This window comes from Macrobrachium nipponense, chromosome 1 (assembly GCF_015104395.2).
Source record: "Macrobrachium nipponense isolate FS-2020 chromosome 1, ASM1510439v2, whole genome shotgun sequence".
Taxonomy (NCBI): Eukaryota; Metazoa; Arthropoda; class Malacostraca; order Decapoda; family Palaemonidae; genus Macrobrachium; species Macrobrachium nipponense.
Genome location: NC_087200.1, coordinates 205,425,116 through 205,445,142, shown reverse-complemented (window position 1 = coordinate 205,445,142; position 20,027 = coordinate 205,425,116).

Sequence of the window (20,027 nt, the reverse complement as noted above, 5' to 3'; positions counted from 1 at the left end):
AACTTTTCTCCAGGCCAGCACGGGCCTTGTGTAAATAAATAGTTTTAAAGTAAACGAGCTGAGTTTTCTGGCGACCTTCCCTCTAGAGAAAGAAATCAATAATAATCAGTTTACCGTAAGTTCAAGCAATTCCCTCTTGAAATCCCTAAATTGCTTCCGTTTACGTATCTAGTCTCTCACAGGCCCTATATACGTAAAATTGGCGAATCTTGCCTGGATTGAAACCTAGCTTGCTTAAAAAAAGCTTGTAAATCGCGTTATCCAGTTGTAAAACGTAAACTGTAAATTATTTTACAAAGCGGTAAATCAAGCACACTTGCAGGGAAAGAAGACACACTGACTCACGGTAAGGTATTCCATTCATTAATATGATTATTCTATAACCAATGTTAGCTTAAGGTACGTTTAAGTATTTTTATTGTAGAAGTGTTTAAAAGAGCGTGGTAGAAATCTTATTATTGTAACGGCGAACGCGCCAGAGCTTTATTTTAGCGGCGAGCAAACAATTTGCCCCGCGAATTTTCTGTTACTTTGTGCTGTCCTCGTAGGAGCTCTCACGAGCACGTGTGTAGAATAGATGCCAGAAAGAACCAGATCAAAACTAGGAAGTGCTCTGCCAGGGTTTATTGCTGCGTTTTTGAAAGCCTAGCTAGTTAGGAGTGTTTTACTAATAGTTACGGCAAAAGAAGTGTACAATTCTTTTGTCTGTGATATGTTAGGGTATTCATTTTTAACTTAGTTTTCATTCCAAGTGTTGGTAACCGCTACCTCTCAGCTTGAATTCAGCTTAGAGCTCTCTCGCGCCTGCGCGGTCTCAACCAACCTTCGTCTCATTCACAGCGGCAGCCATGTTTGTTTCCTCTTTCAACAGTATCTAAACAATTTAAGCAAAGTAACGTAAGTCACGAAGTTTTAACGTAAATAATATCGATCTCGGTACTAGTATCTATCGTCCTGCCAGAGAAATTAACGTTAATTCACCTTGAATAAGAAACTAAACGCTTCAGTGTTGTAAATCGCCTCGACATTTTTACAGGGAATCAGCTGATTCGCCATCAATGCTAGCACACCGTGGTTGCTAACCGCTTCTCGCCTCACGTGTTCCAACCCCTCGCATCGCTCACTCGCGCGCTGATTGCGAAAAATTTCATTTCACTTAACGTAACCTCATTCACAATTGTTTGCTAACATCGTTTTCAAATCCTTACCGTAATTTTTCACTTGTCCTTACGTAAAGTTAACGTAAATCTTAAAAAGTAGAGTCACTTGCAAGAATTGTTTTAACGTAAAACGCGTCTTTGTGAAATTCATATTGAAACGCAAATCATTTTCATAAGCGCAAGCCGCTAACATTAACGTAAAAATCGTTCAACGCGAGCGCGTTATCATTTTCATAAAAACGTTTTCAAAAGCAATTCTTTCAGTTAAACGTTAACGTAAGTAGATAATTTAACGCAAGTTGCGTCATATTAAACGAAACATTAGTAGTTCAATTCAAATATAAGGGAGTTCATTCATATATCATTTTCACCCTCTCCGAGAGAGAGAGAGAGAGAGAGAGAGAGAGAGAAAACCAGAATCCATTATTCACGAAGCCAAGAGTACTACATCTTTACCATTAATTATAGCATGCCGAATTAACCTTATTTTAGTCTCTTGTGTCTTTCATTTACACAGCGTGATACGTACGCGCATGTGTTCATTGCAGTTTGCAAACATTTATTTGTTTCATTTATCGAGTACTTCAGCGAGTGACTGAGCATTTCTAAAATTTCCATTACCTGTCGTTGCCCGAGTGGTCTTTTCATTTTCTTTATCACGAAAGACTTGCGTTATACCGCAAGCACAATTCGCACAGTGTGCCACGCCAATTCATTACTTCCAGACAGGGAAGTCGTTACCAGTTTAGGACTGGCCACCACCAGTGCACGTCAGGTCTTACCATTTCACAGTGCCACTAATTCTTGACCCTGTCCATCGACTGGCTGCTGAAGTACTCCCACCTTTTACTTTCTCTCCTCCACTATACACTCTCCCATGAGCAGTGCCATTTCACTTCAGTATATTTTTAAGTATACTGCATGTAGTGACCGGGACACACCAGTGCTCCAGCCTCCATAAGTGCCATTGCAACCTGTAACGGGCCGTTACAAGGTGAGCCCCCCCATTACAAACATGCGTGTTTCCGTCCTTACGGAACGCCCAAGTAACTAGTGTGTCCATGTACAAGGGTCAGTGATCCTTCGGAACACTCAACAAAGGGAACGCCTCCCGAAGCGCCGCAATACCAGCCCTAAGTGCTGACAAACCTGCGTGTCCGTCCTTACGGAACGCCCAATCATTAATGTCCGTGTACGAGGATCAGTGATCCTTCGGACCAACCCAAGGAACGCCTCCTCATAAGTGCGCCGCACCTGTACAGGACCTACAGGTAGCCCACCCATTCCAGCGTCTCCCAACTTAGGAACGCCCTTAAGTGTGACGTACGCATACACTCCATTGATTTTTTCACCTCTTTAGAAGGTGCCAATCCAGAAGTGCCACCAACTTACGGGACACTTCACAAAGTGCCACCGAGCACCCAGTCTTTTCACTTTTCACTACCACATTGCAGAACCCATTTCCAAGTGAGTGCACTTTCCACAGTAGGCACTCCTATTCCATTCAGTACGCCTTTCCTGGCCATTATTTTCATTTTCTTCCGAGCCTCTACTGTAGCTTAAGGGAAATGTCTTCCCCTGCTTCCCGCGACTTCTTTGCCAGAGAGCTAGAGAAGCTCGGAGCCCTCATACTCTGGGCAGCGGGAGGCTGGTTACACTGGACCAGCCCTTGACCATGGGATAAAGACGCAGCAGGCTGCTGCGCGCCAGCAGGGAAAGGAAGAAAAGAGAAGCAGAGAGGAAAGCCGCAGAAGCAGAGAGAAAAGAAAGAGAAGCGAGAGGATAGCCAGAGAAGCAAGAGAGAAAGGAAAGAGAAGAAGAGAGAAAGCATGAGCTAGCTCTCCTAGATGACGCAATCTCTCTGCTTAGTTTCCAAGCCCCAGACCATGAGCTGGACTCCCGGTAAGAGGTGGTTGCGGAGGTTCTGCACCACTTGTTGTGTGCGTGGGCATGCTGTGGATTCCGACCAGTGCCCAAGTCGGTCTCTACCTTGGGAGGAGAGCTTCCAGGGTGAACTTCTCCAAGGCTACCATGTAGCCCTGCCTGATGACTGTCTCCTACGCCCTATCGGTGGGTAACAAGTCATGGCCCGACAGCCGAAGCCCAGGTCTCCCTTATTTCCAGAAAGGGCATTGCTAGGGGTGCCAAAATCCGGACGGACGAAGAAATTCAGTTCGAATGGATTGACGGTAACCTCTATTCTGTTCCTTCGGTCCTTCTGAATGTGAAAATGCCCTTTCTGGACCAGGTGACCAAGGAAACCACATTGTGCCGCCTGGGCGTAGTGGACCAATTTCATGATGTTTATCAGGTGATATGGGCCGAGATTTACTAAAGCCGTATCTCCCTGGACGCAGCTCCCACTACCAGATGCACCGGACACCTGCAGCATGCCAGATAACCACACCTCAATTTTAGGTTCAGAGGCTAGTGCCTCCGATGTCCCCGACATCCTGTCTATTTGCGAACCTAGGCCCTGACCCAGTGTCAGAGCCAGAAGTTTCTTCCGCACCATCTCAGCCTCTTACCACTTTACCGCCTACCTCCTCCCCTTTGGAAGAGGTAAGCCCACCAGTTGACCCCGGACTTGTTTCCGAGGGTGATCCAACAGAGGACGTTTCACCTGTGCCCGAGCACACTGCCAGCCTTGGTGACTCCACAGATTCGCAACCTGTGGGGCCATCTCGGTCTTATCGTCCAGTGCCACGGAAGAAGGTTCTGGAACAAGTTCTGCCGAGACTGTGGCCGCAAGGTCACATGTCTGCAAATTACGGAGGGTGCGCGAAACCACAATATTCGGCCATCGCAATGGCCGTCACCAATCCTTCTTCTCTAGGACCCCCAGCTAAGGGCCCTATAACGTTCGCACCCCTCCAAAGCCATTATCAGCCAAGCCACGTCAGAGCCTACGACGACTCTGGCGCTCAAATCTCCCTGATACGGGAAGACAGAATTCCCCGAGGGGCTAATGTTGATAGACGTCGATTGATCACCATTGAAGGTATCAATCACATTAAACTGATCCTTCCGACCGTCCAATTGAGGGTCACTAGACCTCACTTCTCCAAAGTTTGTACCCTTGCAGTTGCAAGCTACATTCCAGGAGGTTACGACCTCCTCCTAGGGCAAGACATGAAGTCTCCCTCGCATTCCAAACAGCCTAGGGGTCCTAAACCCCACACAAATCACTCCAAAGCAAAGGAGTCATCGAAAATTCTACTTCCTCTAGAAGTACGTCCACCAACAGTCTCCCCCGCTACCAAGGAGGGAGATTGATCATTCACAGTTCCGTTGCAAAACCTGCAACGTAATAGGGCACTCCACGAATTGGCCTAGGTGCCCTAGCAAACTACCAGCAGCGGACACTGTCCATTTTCCACAAGGCTAGCCTTCAACAAGAGACAGGAGCCTCTGTCTCCCATTTCCAAGGGCACGCTGAGAGGTTATTGCACCTCCGGAGGTACCCGTACAGGTCCAGTCGACCTCAACTATCTGCCAGTGCCACTTGGCAGCACTGACAGTGCCAAGCTCCGTCCAGCCTGGACGTAGAGCCAACCCCACCGAACTTGACCTCTGCGCCTGGCCCCGAGCTAGCGCCGGCGCCTAACCTTATCAAGGATCCTCCTACAGGAGATCCTCCAACAGGCATGGAGCTTACCACAGCCCATGGCCAATCACTAGTTCCTTCTTCATCCTTACCTCTGTCGCCCGAGGATGAACCTCCGGCAGACCTTACCTTTGTACCTCCTCTGGAAAACCAGGAACTGCCCGACAGGAGTCAGCCTGGAGTTTTCCCCTCACGACGGTTGTCGCCGCAGCCGGAGTGAGGGCCTCCCCTGCAGTAGGTTCCACCTCTACGACGGTTGCTGCAGAGACCGAAGTAGGGTGTTCTCCTGAAATCCTTCAGGCTACCGCTGCCTCAGCTCCTGCCGGCGTTTTCTGGCCTTACCCCAGAGTCGTTGCCTCCGTCTACTCCTAGGACTGTATAGCCAGGTCCTGGAGGAATAAGAAGAAGAAGCAAGAAGGGACGTAATTAACATATTAACAAAAAGAGCCACAGGCTCTCTTTGACACCTGTGCCCGATACAGGGTCGCATTCAATTGCAGAGTGATCCTGGCACCTACCCAGAGAAGGTAGCCAGCCTGATCTCTGCAGTAGAACTAACCCTCTAACCCCTTAGAAATTGTGATACTAACACTCATGTAAATGTCATAACTACCTCATTGCATTTCCCTCCTGGTAAATTAACCACTCATCATCCCCAACGCATCATTACCTCTCATTATGTATTTTAACAATTCCGTCGCTGAACTGCTGCTGTGCGTACCACACTCTGGAATGATTGCGTTCTTCATTTAACTGTAGTTGAGTAGGTTAGGCTAATGATTTAGTACCAGGCCATTAGGTTTAGTAGCAAGTAAGTTTTCAAGTAACCTTATCTAGGGGTAGAGTAGACTGTCGTCACAGACAACCCGTAGTTATTACTTAGGCTAGATTACATCCCTACATTAAGTTAGTACACTTAGCATCTTCGCCTATAAGTTAGGTGGCCATTGTGGGGGGGGGGGGGGGGGGGGGGGGGGGGGGGGGAGTCAGCCGTATCGCTGCTCAAAAACTTCAAGTTAGAGTAGGAGAACTGGGTTGTCGAGGCGATCAACTTATTTATGCCAAGACCTTCACGCCCGAAAGGGAGTGAATGCCTTCTTAACAGGGGGAGCTGCTACGTTTATAGAACGCCTCGCCTTCCCAGCAGAGTTTTAGTTATGTTTATTATCAAAGTAGCAGCCATGCCGTCTCCTGAAGCTACTGTTGTTGGGAGGAGTGGGGATGTCGTAGGAATGATATTTCGGTCTGACGGAAGCTTAGGGTAGAGAGGCAGGTCACAAGAGTAGCTAGGCTTCGAGATGGATTTTAGGGACTTCTACAATAAGACCTATTTTCCTTCCAATTTGCTGGCGTTGTGTTTACCACCTTTCAGGCAATGCTCGAGGCGGTTTTTGGAAGCCCCGTGATTCGAAAGCAAGCAGTATCGCCCTCAGTCGGCTGCGGGACGTGATCTCGGACAGAGGTCAAATTGCCAGCCTCCCAAAATTAGGCCTACCCACGACGCACTGGTGGACCCGGACCCCAGACCTGAACAGAGGTCGGACCGCATTCTTCTAACAAGGATACACAGAATATTGCATAAAGGTACGTCTGAAAGTGTAAACTTCAACCCAGCACCTTTTACTACCATACGACTCTTGCTAAATTCATTCTCAATTCTTATTTTTACCCCCCCCTTTCTACATCAGAAGCCCTTTGTCCTCATCGGGCCACGTGCTCCCCTTTGTGACTGTTAAAGACCAAGCTTTCGTGTATACCTCAGTGAACCATTCGAGTTTACCTTCCCCAATGTTAGGGAATTAATCAGCCTTAATCAAAGCAAGAAGTCATTTTTTCTTTTATCGTTTAATCTGGGATTTCTTTTCCAGATTCCATGAGTCACGTGCCGTCTCTCTGCCGCAAGTGTGCATTAACCCACGTGAATGAAAATCAGCTTGAATTGAATGAGACTATAAGCCCCAACTGTGGGCCAATATCATTTAACTTTTCTCCAGGCCAGCACGGGCGGGCCTTTGTGTAAATAAAATAGTTTTAAAAGTAACGAGCTGAGTTTTTCTGGCGACCTTCCCTCTAGAGAAAGAAATCAATAATAATCAGTTTACGGTAAGTTCAAGCAATTCCCTCTTGAAATCCCTAAATTGCTTCCGTTTACGTATCTAGTCTCTCACAAGGCCCTATATACGTAAAAATATATATATATATATGTGATATGTATATGTAATCTCCAGTCAGCAATATCACAGTATTTCAGAGGGTTTCGTGATACATCTTAGTAGACATCATACTTTATTAAAGAAACGTTTCGCACACAAAAAGCACGGTGCATCATCAGTCTGTGGAAATAAAAACAATTACATTATAAAAGGAATTCACAATAAATACTAAAAATATTACATCATTAAAATACCGCAAAAGTTAAAAATTTTAAAACAAGGCAAAAGGACCAAGAGAGAGAGAACTAAGAACACCAACCATCCATGGTAAGAGACAGAGAAGGAATGGCAAACTTTGGCGTTCCAAACAAAACGACAGCTATGCCAGATACAAAGGTGAAGCCGTAGAGTTACTGTTTAATGAAGGAACCAGCCTTTTAAATGAGTCAAGGACTCTAAGGTAGTTAACGTTGCTCTGGGTCCCTCGTATAACCAATAATGGAGAAGTGCTGTTTCAAGACTTCTATTTTACATATTGCTGCATGATTTTTAATATTTGAGAATTCTGGTTGCTTAATTCTCTGACCTGTACGAAAACTGTAACCCATGTGACTGCAATATCTCACCTGCAGTAACCTACGTGTTGATCCAACCTAAGAGCCCGGACATCCAGGGCATGTAAATTTGTAAACAACGTTCGATCTCATGAAGGCCTGCAGGCGATCTTTAAAGTTAAAAAATGAGCCTATTCTGCATGGATTGTTAGAAATAAGTTTAAGTTGAAGGCATGGAATTTCCTGTTCTATGATTTGCGTGAGTCTGCGTGAGAATTTGGTATCAAAAACATATGGGATGGATGCAAAAACCAGCTTTTTTGGAACATCGAAATTGGCTATGTATCACGAAACCCTCTGAAATACTATATGTATATGTATATGAATATCTATATCTATATCTATATCTATATCTATATCTATATCTATATCTATATATATCTATATCTATATCTATATCTATATATAACGTCTTCCCCTAAAAAAAGAGACTTTTATGCTATTAAATGTACAATAAGAAGTTTTGCTTTTCAGAAATCCATGGAACAGTTGAAGAGACAATAAACAATAATGCTTCTGAAAGAATGCATAAATGATTACCAATATTTTTTCATTTCATGCTGACTAAAATTTCAGTGACGATAACCGGAGGTCATGCAAACACTGGAATTACAAATAACCCCCATTAGCTGTTGTAATAACAGTTAGAATTGTCTTAATGATCCTAATAAGCAAATGGCTAATAACAGGTCAAGGTCTGTTGCCTGTATTGAACATTTATGTAACGGTGCGTCAAGATTTACGAGATGACAGAGGAGGTTTTTACCTGAAGCAGATATTTGTCTAGATTTATTTTTTCCTTTAATACTCTGACGAGAAATATTCTAAATTATTACTTTTGTTAAATAGTTTAAAAGCTACTAAATGTACACATTTTTTACTGTTCTTGTAACGGGTTTCAATTCTTGGCACGTAGTAGTACGCGGTAACTGGAGCGTATTTGATTTCCTTTGAGAGACACTTCACTATTTTGTTTTGCTGTGAAAAAAGACGAAATTACTTAGGACACCTGTAAACACTGTTTGAGAGCTGAGTTCCATCGCCTACTATTGAATGTTCATTGTCCTTATTCATGAAGATGAAGGCCCTCTTTAGTTTTCTGAAAAAGAAAACTATTGAGAGGACTTTGTGTGTCCGTTCGCACTTTTTCTGTCGGCACTTTTTTTCTTTTCTTTTCTTTTCCGCCATCAGATCTTAAAAACTACTGAGGCTAGAAAGCTGCAAATTGGTACGTTGTTCATCCACCCTACAATCATCAAACATATCAAATTGCAGCTCTTTAGCCTCAGCAGTTTTTACTTTGTTTAAGGTTAATTTAGCCGTTACCGTACTCCTGGCAATGCTATAGGTAACAACAACACAAGCCACCACTGGGGCTAGGCTGAAAGTTTCATACAGCATTAAACACTTTGCAGAAAACTCGATTGCTTCAAAGAAACTTCGGCGCATTTGTTACCATATTTTTTAGGATGTTGGGGTATTTTCCTCAATCTTTCATTTAGTGACTAAACAAGACTTGAGTTACATTTCTTCTGGGTCTCCCGCTTAGGAAATTCATATTATTCGTTTGTATCCTTTTTTTTTTTAAGTGAAATTTTGTTTTCTAAGCACAAGGAATGGAATGCAGAAGAATACTGAAAAGTTTATAATCGAATGAAGTCGTTACGAAAGGAGGAAAGGCGGTGCATGAAGAAAAAATAATGCGCTTAAATAAAGCGACACGATTTGCACTCGGCCTCTGTGTGCCAGTATCAAAATAGAATTTAAAAGCAGAACGACGAGTGGGAATGCTTTTATTCCGCGCTCGTTAGAGGCATTCTGGCTAATTCCCTTTTCAGCGCACGTCTTTTTCCCAGACACTTTGTAGGCATAATCTGGTTTTCGTTTTGTGTGAATCTTCCTGTATTTCCCATTTCTGTCATTTCTTTCGATTGGACACCATATTCTGTGGAAGCGTCTTTAATTTCAGTAAGATCCCCTGCCTTTCTCAATAACAACGTTGCATAGACATCTTCATAAGAGTCGACAAAGAAGAGGATCTTGAAATTTTGCGAAGTACTTTTGAATAATGTTCCGTTCTCAGCTTCACGTGTGGACGCAGTGTTTATGGTCCTACGGTCCTTCTTGGACTTTCGCGTGCAGCTGACCCCTACGTTTTATACCACCATGGTTTATGAGAAAACCCAAGAACCCGGGTTTACGCCTTATATATATATATATATAGATCGATATGTGCGTGAGTGTTTACTGTATGTGTGCGCGCGCTTGTGTGTTTGTGAATGTGTGTAAGTACGTATAGACAGATAAAGTGTAATTTACAAGCAAAGAAATAAATATATGCACAAGAAAATGCAGGCATGACTCTGTATGAACTTTCTCTCTCTCTCTCTCTCTCTCTCTCTCTCTCTCTCTCTCTCTCTCTCTCTCTCTCTCGCTCCGTGCTATTTGACAGGGAAATGTTTCTCTGCCTCACTCCATTCTTGCTCGCGGGATAGATATAGGGGGTGCGGATTGTGGAAAGACTAACGACATCTATCTTCCTTTGAAATGGAAATCTCTTGTTCGCCTTCTTTAAGAACGGCAACGTTCGTTACTTGCCTGAGAATGCTTGCTGTGATTTCTTGCTTTCTTTTCTCTCTGCTGGATTTTCGGTGCATTAGTTTAGAGAGCAGCTGTAAAGAACCTGAACTGCGATATTATTATTATTATTATTTGGTCTTCATAATAGTGATTCTAAGGTATGGATGATTAACTTCTCGCCAACGAAATCAACTGATGAGTAGCGAGAGGTGCTCTTTGTTCAGGATTTTTTTTTCTTTTTTTTTTCTTTTTTTTTTTTACGATCACAACGTTAGGCAACGATTTACGAGCGACGTAGGCTTTATTGGGGTGTGAAAGTGGTATGGGCCAGGATTTACGAGCTTGACTTCCGACCAAGGCTTATCGAAGAGCAGGATCTTAAAAGCGCAGCTCATCGTTATAGTTTTATTGGCAATGATAGTTTGATGCGTAGCCGTCATTATACCAGACTGTAGTCGGGAGTAACTATGACTCTCTATGAAAGTTGAAGTTTTTGACTGATACTGTAAGAAAGAGTCATAGTTGCTTAGCTTCCTACCTCCTCGTGGTCCCGCTGGAAACTAGGCATAGCAATATGTCTAGGCTAAATGGAAGCACACCCCCTGTTCCTACAAGCAGGGGGTTAACCCAGCGAACTGGCCAACCTAAAGCCAACGTGGGTGCTCCAACCCAAAGCTCTCATAACGCAGGTGGAAATGAGAGACTGAGGGGTGGAGAAAGAGTCCAACAGCAGCACTCTCACCACCCTCAATATTAATGATGCTGAGAACGGACATCAGCTGTTGGGGAGCACTGATCAGGTGGCGCCAAGAAGGAGTAAGTGTCCCTACTGCGATCGAGACTTTGCCACTTACGCAGGGAATAGACTGCATCAAAGAAGAGCCCATCAGAGTGAGTACCATCAGGGGGAGATCCAGAGGTTAGAAAGCCGCCCCAATCAAATCTGGCTTGATGATGAGCTCATAAATATGGCGAGCTATGAACTCAAAAACTTTAAGAATCCCTCCCTGTATAAAGCCATCCTGAAAGATGTACTATCACACCGATCAGTTGACGGGATAACGGGAAAGAGAAAATCATTTAAGAATAGGAAGTCGCTGGAGGACCTAAAATCAAAGAGGGCTTCGAACGTAGTAGCAGATAAAAATGAGGACAACATGAAACTGGATAATGATACCGATTGTGATGTACCTGAAAAGACTTTTAAAAGCGGAAATGAGGAAAGAACTGGTAAGAGCAGCGATAGTGATAAACCGCCCAAAGATAAAAGCAGAAGAGAATGGTCATCAGCTGAGCTGCAAGCGATGGCGAACTTTGAATATAAGGTGGGAGCCACCTTTCCCCATATCAATAAGAAAATCCATCAAAGTCTCTTCTCCAACAAAACCCTGGAGAGTATTAAGAACGTACGAAGGACCAAGCAATGTCTGGAAATACTCTGCAGGACCAAGCAAATGGCTCACTTGGAAACCCCAAATACCATCAAAGAGCAAATAAAAAAATCTGAAGTTACGCCTGGGACACCGAGAAGGAGGCTATCAAACCTGTGCAGATGGCCAGTGATCTGTTTAACACCAGAAAATGTAAGTAATGAAGGAAAGAACCAAAAAGTTAATGAAAAAGGAATGAGTAAAAGTAAAATTAAGAACTTAGATAATAAGGATAAAATTTTAAAAGACGAGGATAGTAGAGATAGCGAAATGGAAAGGAGCAGGAACGACAGCTACGATGGAATGAACGAATACCTCTAGCAACGGATGAGAAGTGATGAAGCAGTAAATAGAGGTGAGGAAAAAACTCCATCTTCGCCACCAACACCTGGCAGCCCTTCTAGTAGCAACTCGGAAACAACGTCCTCATCAAATTCATCAGATGACGAGTCCCAAGTGAACACCCCGACTGAGACCGACGTTGAAGAAATGTACAAAGAAATCTTTGGTGAGCGGGAAGTAACCAGCAGGATTACCCGAAGACGAGGGAACAATCAAAACTTGCCCAACAGGATCAGAAGAAGAAGGGAATACGCTGTAACTCAAAGGAAATGGAGGAAGAGCAGAGGAAAAATAACAGCGGATATTTTAGATGGAAAAGACCCTAGCTGACCCCACCCTTCCGCCAGGGACTGAGGAATTCTGGGGGAGATTGTTCGGGAGAGAGAGTCCGGCGCACAATGAAAATCCTCGTGAGGGAAACCTGAAGTTCTTCCCAAAAATATCTATTGCCGAACCAGTATCAATAGAGGATATAAAATGGACAAAAGCGAAAACCAGGCTAGGATCGGTACCTGGACCAGATGGGATACGTCCAGGAGACTTTAGGGCTGCCGACGACCAGAAGATCATAAAGCTGTACTATACGATCTTACAGTACAGCATAATAACGGAATTGGTTGCAACGGGACAGACCATCTTGATCCCGAAAAAGGACAATCCAACCGACCCGAGTGACTTCAGACTTATTACAGTCACGTCGGTGGTCACTTGGGGGCTACATAAGATACTGGTGAAGCGGATGGCGGACCGGATCCCCACTTCATCCAGACAAAAGGAGTTGAAGTCTGAAGATGGGGTCGGCGCAAACCTCCTGATATTAGAAGAACTTATCAGTAGGGCTAAGGCCAAATCCACGAGCTTATATTTAGGTTTCGTGGATTTCAAGGTCTTTGATTCGGTTTGGCACCAAGCCGTACTAGGAATCCTCAAAGAACGACAGCTAGATGTGAATTCCACCAAGTACCTGGCAAGCTACTACGTGAAGACCCGAACAAAGATCCTAAATGCAGAGGTCCAAGTGAAGCTGGGTGTTATGCAGGGAGATCCTCTCTCCCCTATAATATTTAACATCGCCCTGGAAGCAGCTTTGGAAAAGCTACCAGCTGGAATTGGGGCCCAGCTGGAGTCGAATTGATTAAGTATATAGCCTTCGCCGATGATATCGTTGTGGTGGCTACGTGAAGAGAAAAGTTGTCAATAAAGAAATTATTGGACGAATCAGGGAAACTAGGACTTGAACCTGGACTAGAGAAGTGTGCCACCCTCGGAATTGTCGGCGATTGGACTAAAAAGACCTGGTATCAAGACGCTGGATCAATTGAATACCAGGGAACGACAATACCATCCATCAAGCCTGGTGAAGTTTATAAGTATCTTGGGATTGAAGAGGGCGCGGATACCAAAACGAATGGGAAGAAGGTGTTGGGAAAACTACGGAACTGCCTATGTCACCTGCAAAAGGCCCCCCTTGAAGCCCCAACAAAGGTTTTGGGCCCTGAAGAGAGTGGCCATTCCAAGAATGAAACATATGGCAATAAACGGCCATAAGAAATACCACCTCAACCAACTAGATGCTGAAGTCCGAAAATTTGTCAAGAAGGCCCTACACCTACCAAAAGATATCCCCAATGCAGCCCTACATACTTCACTGCAGGAAGGAGGAATGGGGATTTACAACTTCAAGACACTTGTACCAGTAGTGCTTAGGAACAAGTGGGGCAGGCTGATGAAAGCACAAGATCCAGTGGTGGCTGGACTAACAAGAAAGAAGAGGCAACACAGAAGATCGTGCAAATCCAATGGAGGGAAAAGCTGATCAACTCTGTTGATGGGTCAGGACTAAGCAAGGCAGCCCAAGGACTAAGGCATAATTGGATCGATGCTGGAGCATCTTTAGTACCTGGAGGCAGATTTTGCAATCTCATTAAACTAAGACAAGGAATCCTGACCACCCCTGTGAGGAGTGCGAGGGGGAGGGATGTGCAAGGACTTTGCGACCTGGGGTGTGCCAGCCAGGGCACGCTGCATCACATCTTGCAGAACTGCCCAAAGATGCAACCTTGGAGGATTGTGCGACACAACAACGTGATGAACTGGCTGGCCACCAAGTTAGAAGACCGAGGACACCAGGTGGTGAAGGAGCTGCACATCTCGACCTCACAAGGACTTAGAAAACCAGACTTAGTAGTCTGGAATAACGATGCAGCCAAGATACTAGACATCCAAATAGTAGGGGACTCGAACGTCGGCTCGCTAAACCATCTTGACGACCTGAATACCTGAAAATATAACACCCCTGAAATCATCAATAAAGTGGAAGAACTAATGGGCCACACACCGACAGTAGGAGCCATCACTGTGAACTGGAGGGGTGTGGCTTCCAAGAGCAGTGGGGACGCTTAAGAAGTTGGGCCACAGAAACTCAGAATCAACCATCATGATTCTGAAGGCCATGGAAGGTGGCCTGTCCATATATTCAAATTATATGGGCATGGCAGGTGGAGGAGACGTGACCTGATTGGCGCTCCGCAGCAGATTCGGCCATAACGACGTTCCACCGGATTTGATCCGTTGATTGGAGATCGTGCCGGGACAGGAGGCAAGTTAGAAGACATCCGGGAGCCCCCTGTGACATGTATATAGTTGTAAATTAGCTTTATTGTAAAATAAAAGCAAATGAGGTTAGCGCTAACCGTTAGGCAGGCAAGATCTGGAATATATGTAGGAAGGTTAGGTTAACCAATAAAAAAAAAAAAAAAATGGATTCTTGTGCCAACGAGAAGTTTGTTTGGCGGCCTCTGATTGGCTGGTACCGGGAGGTAGGCTACTCGTTCAGTGTGCTATATTTTCGTATGTGGCTTAGGAAACTAGCAATGTTTATATTTATTCATTTATCTCACGTTTTGCAAACGATGGGAAAGTTTTGGTCATATCAAATGATTCGGTATTAATTGTACAACTAAATAATCTTTTTCTGAAATCAATAATGTAAAACACAAAGGAATTACAATGAGTAAAAGTGAAGACAAAAACATTTCATTCTCTGTTTTCCCACATTATGGTTCGCTGGTATATTGGTCAATGTCGTTGCATACCACTCAGATGTCGCGGTGGCCTGTTGGGGTGGGGGGTTCGTCTCTCCCCAGTGTGAGGTGTACGGTGACAGGTTAAAACCAACATTCTTTGGAAGCTTGAATTTCCAGTCAGTAGCCCCTTTAGCGTCCTTGTTCCACGTGAATAGATTTCATCTACTGAAATGATAATTATGCTAATGGGGTCATGCATTATTCTGAACATGCATTGCTTGAGAATCGATGTGGAATTCATTTGTACTCCGCTTGCATGTAGTCATAAAGCGCACGATTTCTTCACAATGATTGATAAAGATCATGCTCACGATATGAAAACTAAAATCATAAGTTATTACAAAGCATTAAGAGTAAAGGTTGCAAGAAATCTAAACGTTTTTAACGTTAACGGTTTTTTTTTGTAGCAAGCGTCAATCGCTGTAGGTCGGGGGGGGGGGGGGGGTGATGCCTTTTCACTGAGTTCTTGACACGAACTGATTTGACTCTGTATAACTTGTCTTTCTGTGAAAGTTGTGCATTAGCATGAAAAGTTACCAAGAGATGCTGGTTTTGTGAAGAGACGAACACCTTTATTTATTCTTTTTTTTTTCCACTGTATTCAGAAAACGTGTTGACCGGATATTCGAAATTAAAGTTTTTTGAAGAAATATCTTAATTTAGGAGCAGACAGAGTTTATCTACATAAGGTTTAAGTTCATTCAATTGCCTATGACATTTTTTTTATTTCTAATTTATTGGAATTGTCGTGACTGTAAATATTTCCATTACTACTATCCTGTTCTCTAGTGGAAGCATGAACGTCTTCTTTACTCTCATCATCATCATCTAAATCCTTGTTACTGTTGTTCACATGAAAAAAAAAAAAAAAAAATTGTCCGCTTGCTATCATTACAAATTCCGCTGTCAAGTAACAGGTTTTTGCCAAATGAGTCCACTTTTCCCTAACCTGGACAATAAAGAAACCACTACGAGTCTAGTGGGGCGCTGCTCGTGATTTGCCTGTAAAGGGGAGATGGGAATGAAAGTAGTAACTCAAACATTTCTACCGAAACGAGGAGGCCCTAAGCGCTATTGATTACATCTCTTAGGTTAAACGCCTTGATCCATTGGTTAAAGGAAAGCAGTCAATTTAAAACCTTAAAGGAGAGAGAGAGAGAGAGAGAGAGAGAGAGAGAGAGAGAGGAAAACTTTCGTGGGTTACACAAAATGTTTTTCATGTTTTTTCATGTTTCAAAACCAAAATATTACTAAAGATCAATGTATTCAATTTAATTCGTTTCAAAGCAGGTAAAACTAAGTCCCAAGCAATAACCACTAGTGAGCTGTGTATAGTTCGAGGGAACGTCTCCATATGATTTTCTGTAATGCATTATGTTATAACGTTACATCTTATGTGACAATAAACCCTTTCTCCCCACAAACGTAAGACTGGGTCATTATCCTCCATGTTATGAATAACCAATTTCCTGGTTGTAGTTCAAGCCATAATTATATTAAAACTGGAAGTTAGATTCTGAACAAATTTAATTAAGAATATGATTTTCTGTTGCCTAATATCCGTATAACTTTATTATGGAATTATGTCTTTCGATACGATTCATTGCATCTGAATGGGATATTGATCGAGGATAATAGGATTCATTTCACATATACAATGAGATTAAAGTCCTTTCTCGTGGAGGAAGATTCCTAGACTGTCCGGGATTTATGAGGAAGGTTTTCGAGCCCCTGAATATATTATTATTGTTATTGGTTGCATGTCCACAATAATATAGCTGTGTTAAGAGTTGATGGTTCTTCATCAATATCAATAGCTTTCGAATACTGTGCTAGGTCCATACGCAGTCAAGTGAACGAAGTGACTTTAAAAATACGTCGAAGTCATCTTCTGAGCAGGACAGGTGTCAGTGGTATAGTAGATTCACATCAATCGTCCATTTGATGTCTAGGCCCTTCCCATATGACGCTCTTCATTGGCTGTTGATAAGCCAATCACAGGGCTGGAAAGTCTCAGTCTCTCGAGAGAGTTCACGTAGGCAGGATGTATGCTCCACCTCTCCTGAGGGATACGGCTTTCAAAAGTATCCCTCAGGAGAGGTGGAACATAGATCCTACCCATGTGAACTCTCAAGAGAGACTGAGAGCTTCCAGCCCTGTCATTGGCTTATCAACAGCCAATCAGGAGCGTCGTAAGGGACTGGCCTAGACATCAAATGCACGGCTGATGAGAATCTACTATAGTACAATTCAACAACGAAGAACGTAAATGGGGAAGCGCTCAACATTCCAACTAGGAAATTCTGTTGTAAATGTTTGCATTCAATTTTCTATTCGCTATTCTGCTGGAACGTCTTGTGGGCTGTGATGATGCTACGTGGTGTTCACCTAGTGGTGCAGCTGCAAGGCTGCTAGACGTAAGGTCCCCTGTGTTGTATCCTCCCTGAGGGAGGAGGGCAGAAGAGGAGTCTCAAAATTATAGTTTTTAATAAATTTCGAATAATATAAAAATTGACTCGTGGGTCTTCACCAACGAACGGCTTGTTACCATCAAAAGTGTCTCCTAAGTTTATGGCGGCGCCTTCTACCAGTCTTCCCGTGTGGACATTGTTACTTTTTAAAATTATGTTAAGGTTCATCTTCTGAATAATAATAATAATAATAATAATAATAATAATAATAATAATAATAATAATAATATACAATATACCGAAAATGGAGCAGCAGGAAAGCAATATATCACAGTACACATTATTCAGTTATAGAACACTGTTCGTGTATGAGGAGGCGGAACAGAGGTTAAAATTTCCAAAGAACTTTGGTCTTTCCTTCGTTCGCATACCCTATATATACTTTTGGGCAAGAATGAAGAGGTACGCACTACGCAGGTCCATTTCGTTGTAAGAGAGAGAGAGAGAGAGAGAGAGAGAGAGAGAGAGAGAGAGAGACATTAGCATAACCCAGGTGCGAAAAGGTATTGTTCAGGCGAAATGTTTTCTACATTAAATCTGAATTTACCCCCCACCCCCCACCCCCACAAAAAAAAGGACACGTTGACTTTAGGTTTGTCTCGGTCTCATTGAACTTCTTTTTTTCTTTTTTTAAAAGTTCAGAACTTCTTTCTCTGGTCGAGTCAATGAAGGCAGAGCCGTTAGCTTTGGTAAATAAACTACAGTCAACTTCATCTGTCTATCTGAATGTATGTATGCACATACATACGTACATCATACACACACACACACACACACACACACACACACATATATATATATATATATATATATATATATATATATATATATATATATATATATATATATATGTTATATAAAAGAGGGCTATAATTAATAATATGTTTAATATTCCATTATGATGTGATGTGCTGTGACTTTTTTAGAATGTGCAGTCTTATCATTTTTAACTTCCCATGGAGACAGAGTCCGAGCGACACCTTAAGAAAGCTGATAAATCTTTTCTGGGATGGTGTGACACTAAGATGCTTACTTTGCAGGTCAATGTTCGTTCTGTGGGGATGTGAGTTCGAGAGGCTATTGTTGAAGGTGTCTTTGAAAACTGGCTGTGACCAGTTAATTGGGGCGTTGACTAAGAGTGTGAATTCATGTGTACATGTGCACCTCTTCCGTTCATAATGGGATCTTTAGCCAAAACTAGGGGAGGACTTACGGAGAGGTCTGTGAGAGAAAGGCAGAGCCACGATGGCGCATGCCGAGGTGTTTCCTTTTGAAAGTGTGTGAAATTCCAGGCTGTAATGGGTAAGTCAATGTGATTTAGCCAAAGATATGGCTTACTCTGTTATTGACATTTTGTAAAGATGTTCTATTTCATTTGATCTTTTGACTTTGTCTTGACAATTGTGTGTGCTCACGAGTGTGTTCTCCTGTCTTTTAAACAGGCTGTCCTAGTGAGGGATCGAGTGTCCTAGTGGAGGGGACTAAGTGTCCTGTGTGGAGGGAACTATAATATTTTGGAGAAGAGATAATTGGTGTGACTAATTACTGATTAAGACTATATAAATACCGGGGGGTTATCTGAGTTAGTAGTCTGTGAGACTTGAACTATTACCATTGCATTAATTAACCTGTAAGAACCTGAATTATTCAACTAGTACTTTACTTTGAATAAATGTCTATTTTTGTAGTTTCGACTCTGATTTGGTGACCTAAGATAATGGAGAGAGAGAGAGAGAGAGAGAGAGAGAGAGAGAGAGAGAGAGAGAAGGCTATTGCCAATGATCACCTTGAGAGGTTGAGAGAGAGAGCGATAGAGAGAGAGGGGGGAGGGACTGAGTGTTACCAGTTCGCCTAACGCTCTGGGTAAACGCATACCAAATATGAAAATAGCGGGGGGGTTACTCTCCTCGCTCTAATATATATATATATATATATATATATATATATATATATATATATATATATATATATATATATATAATATATATATATATATATATATGCTTTTGTAATTAAGGCACTTGGGAGAAATTCCAAGAAAATCACTGCATCAGTTATCAAGTTTCGTATACAGGAGCGGTATTTAATCACCTTTGGTCTATTTATATTCTTCTTTAATCTTCTTATTGTGTTTTCCAAGTTTTCTGTAATCACTGAATGTAATCTCTAACTCACGGGATGGGTATTAAAGTTTTTCTCCAGACACGCCAAGTCAGCCTGAAAGATGGATTCGGAAAATGCATAATTCCTTCCCCTGTCTCTATCCATCTCCTTGATTTACAGTTTACCGGGAATAACGGCTGATATACGGTTTTGATGCGCCCTAAGAGAACACCATATACCTGTGACTTAATAGAATGGCTCTTGGTTTTAATTTGGGTGCAGACAGCTTCGTAACTTTTGACATTTCAGAAGGTCGAAGATCATATGGTAAATTCACCTTCGACATAAGTTTTAAACTATGCGAGGTAGAGGCTTCGTATTTCTCTCTCTCTCTCTCTCTCTCTCTCTCTCTCTCTCTCTCTCTCTCTCTCACTGGGTATACAAAGTTGTAGGTCACTCTAACCTTCTCAACCTCCGTCCT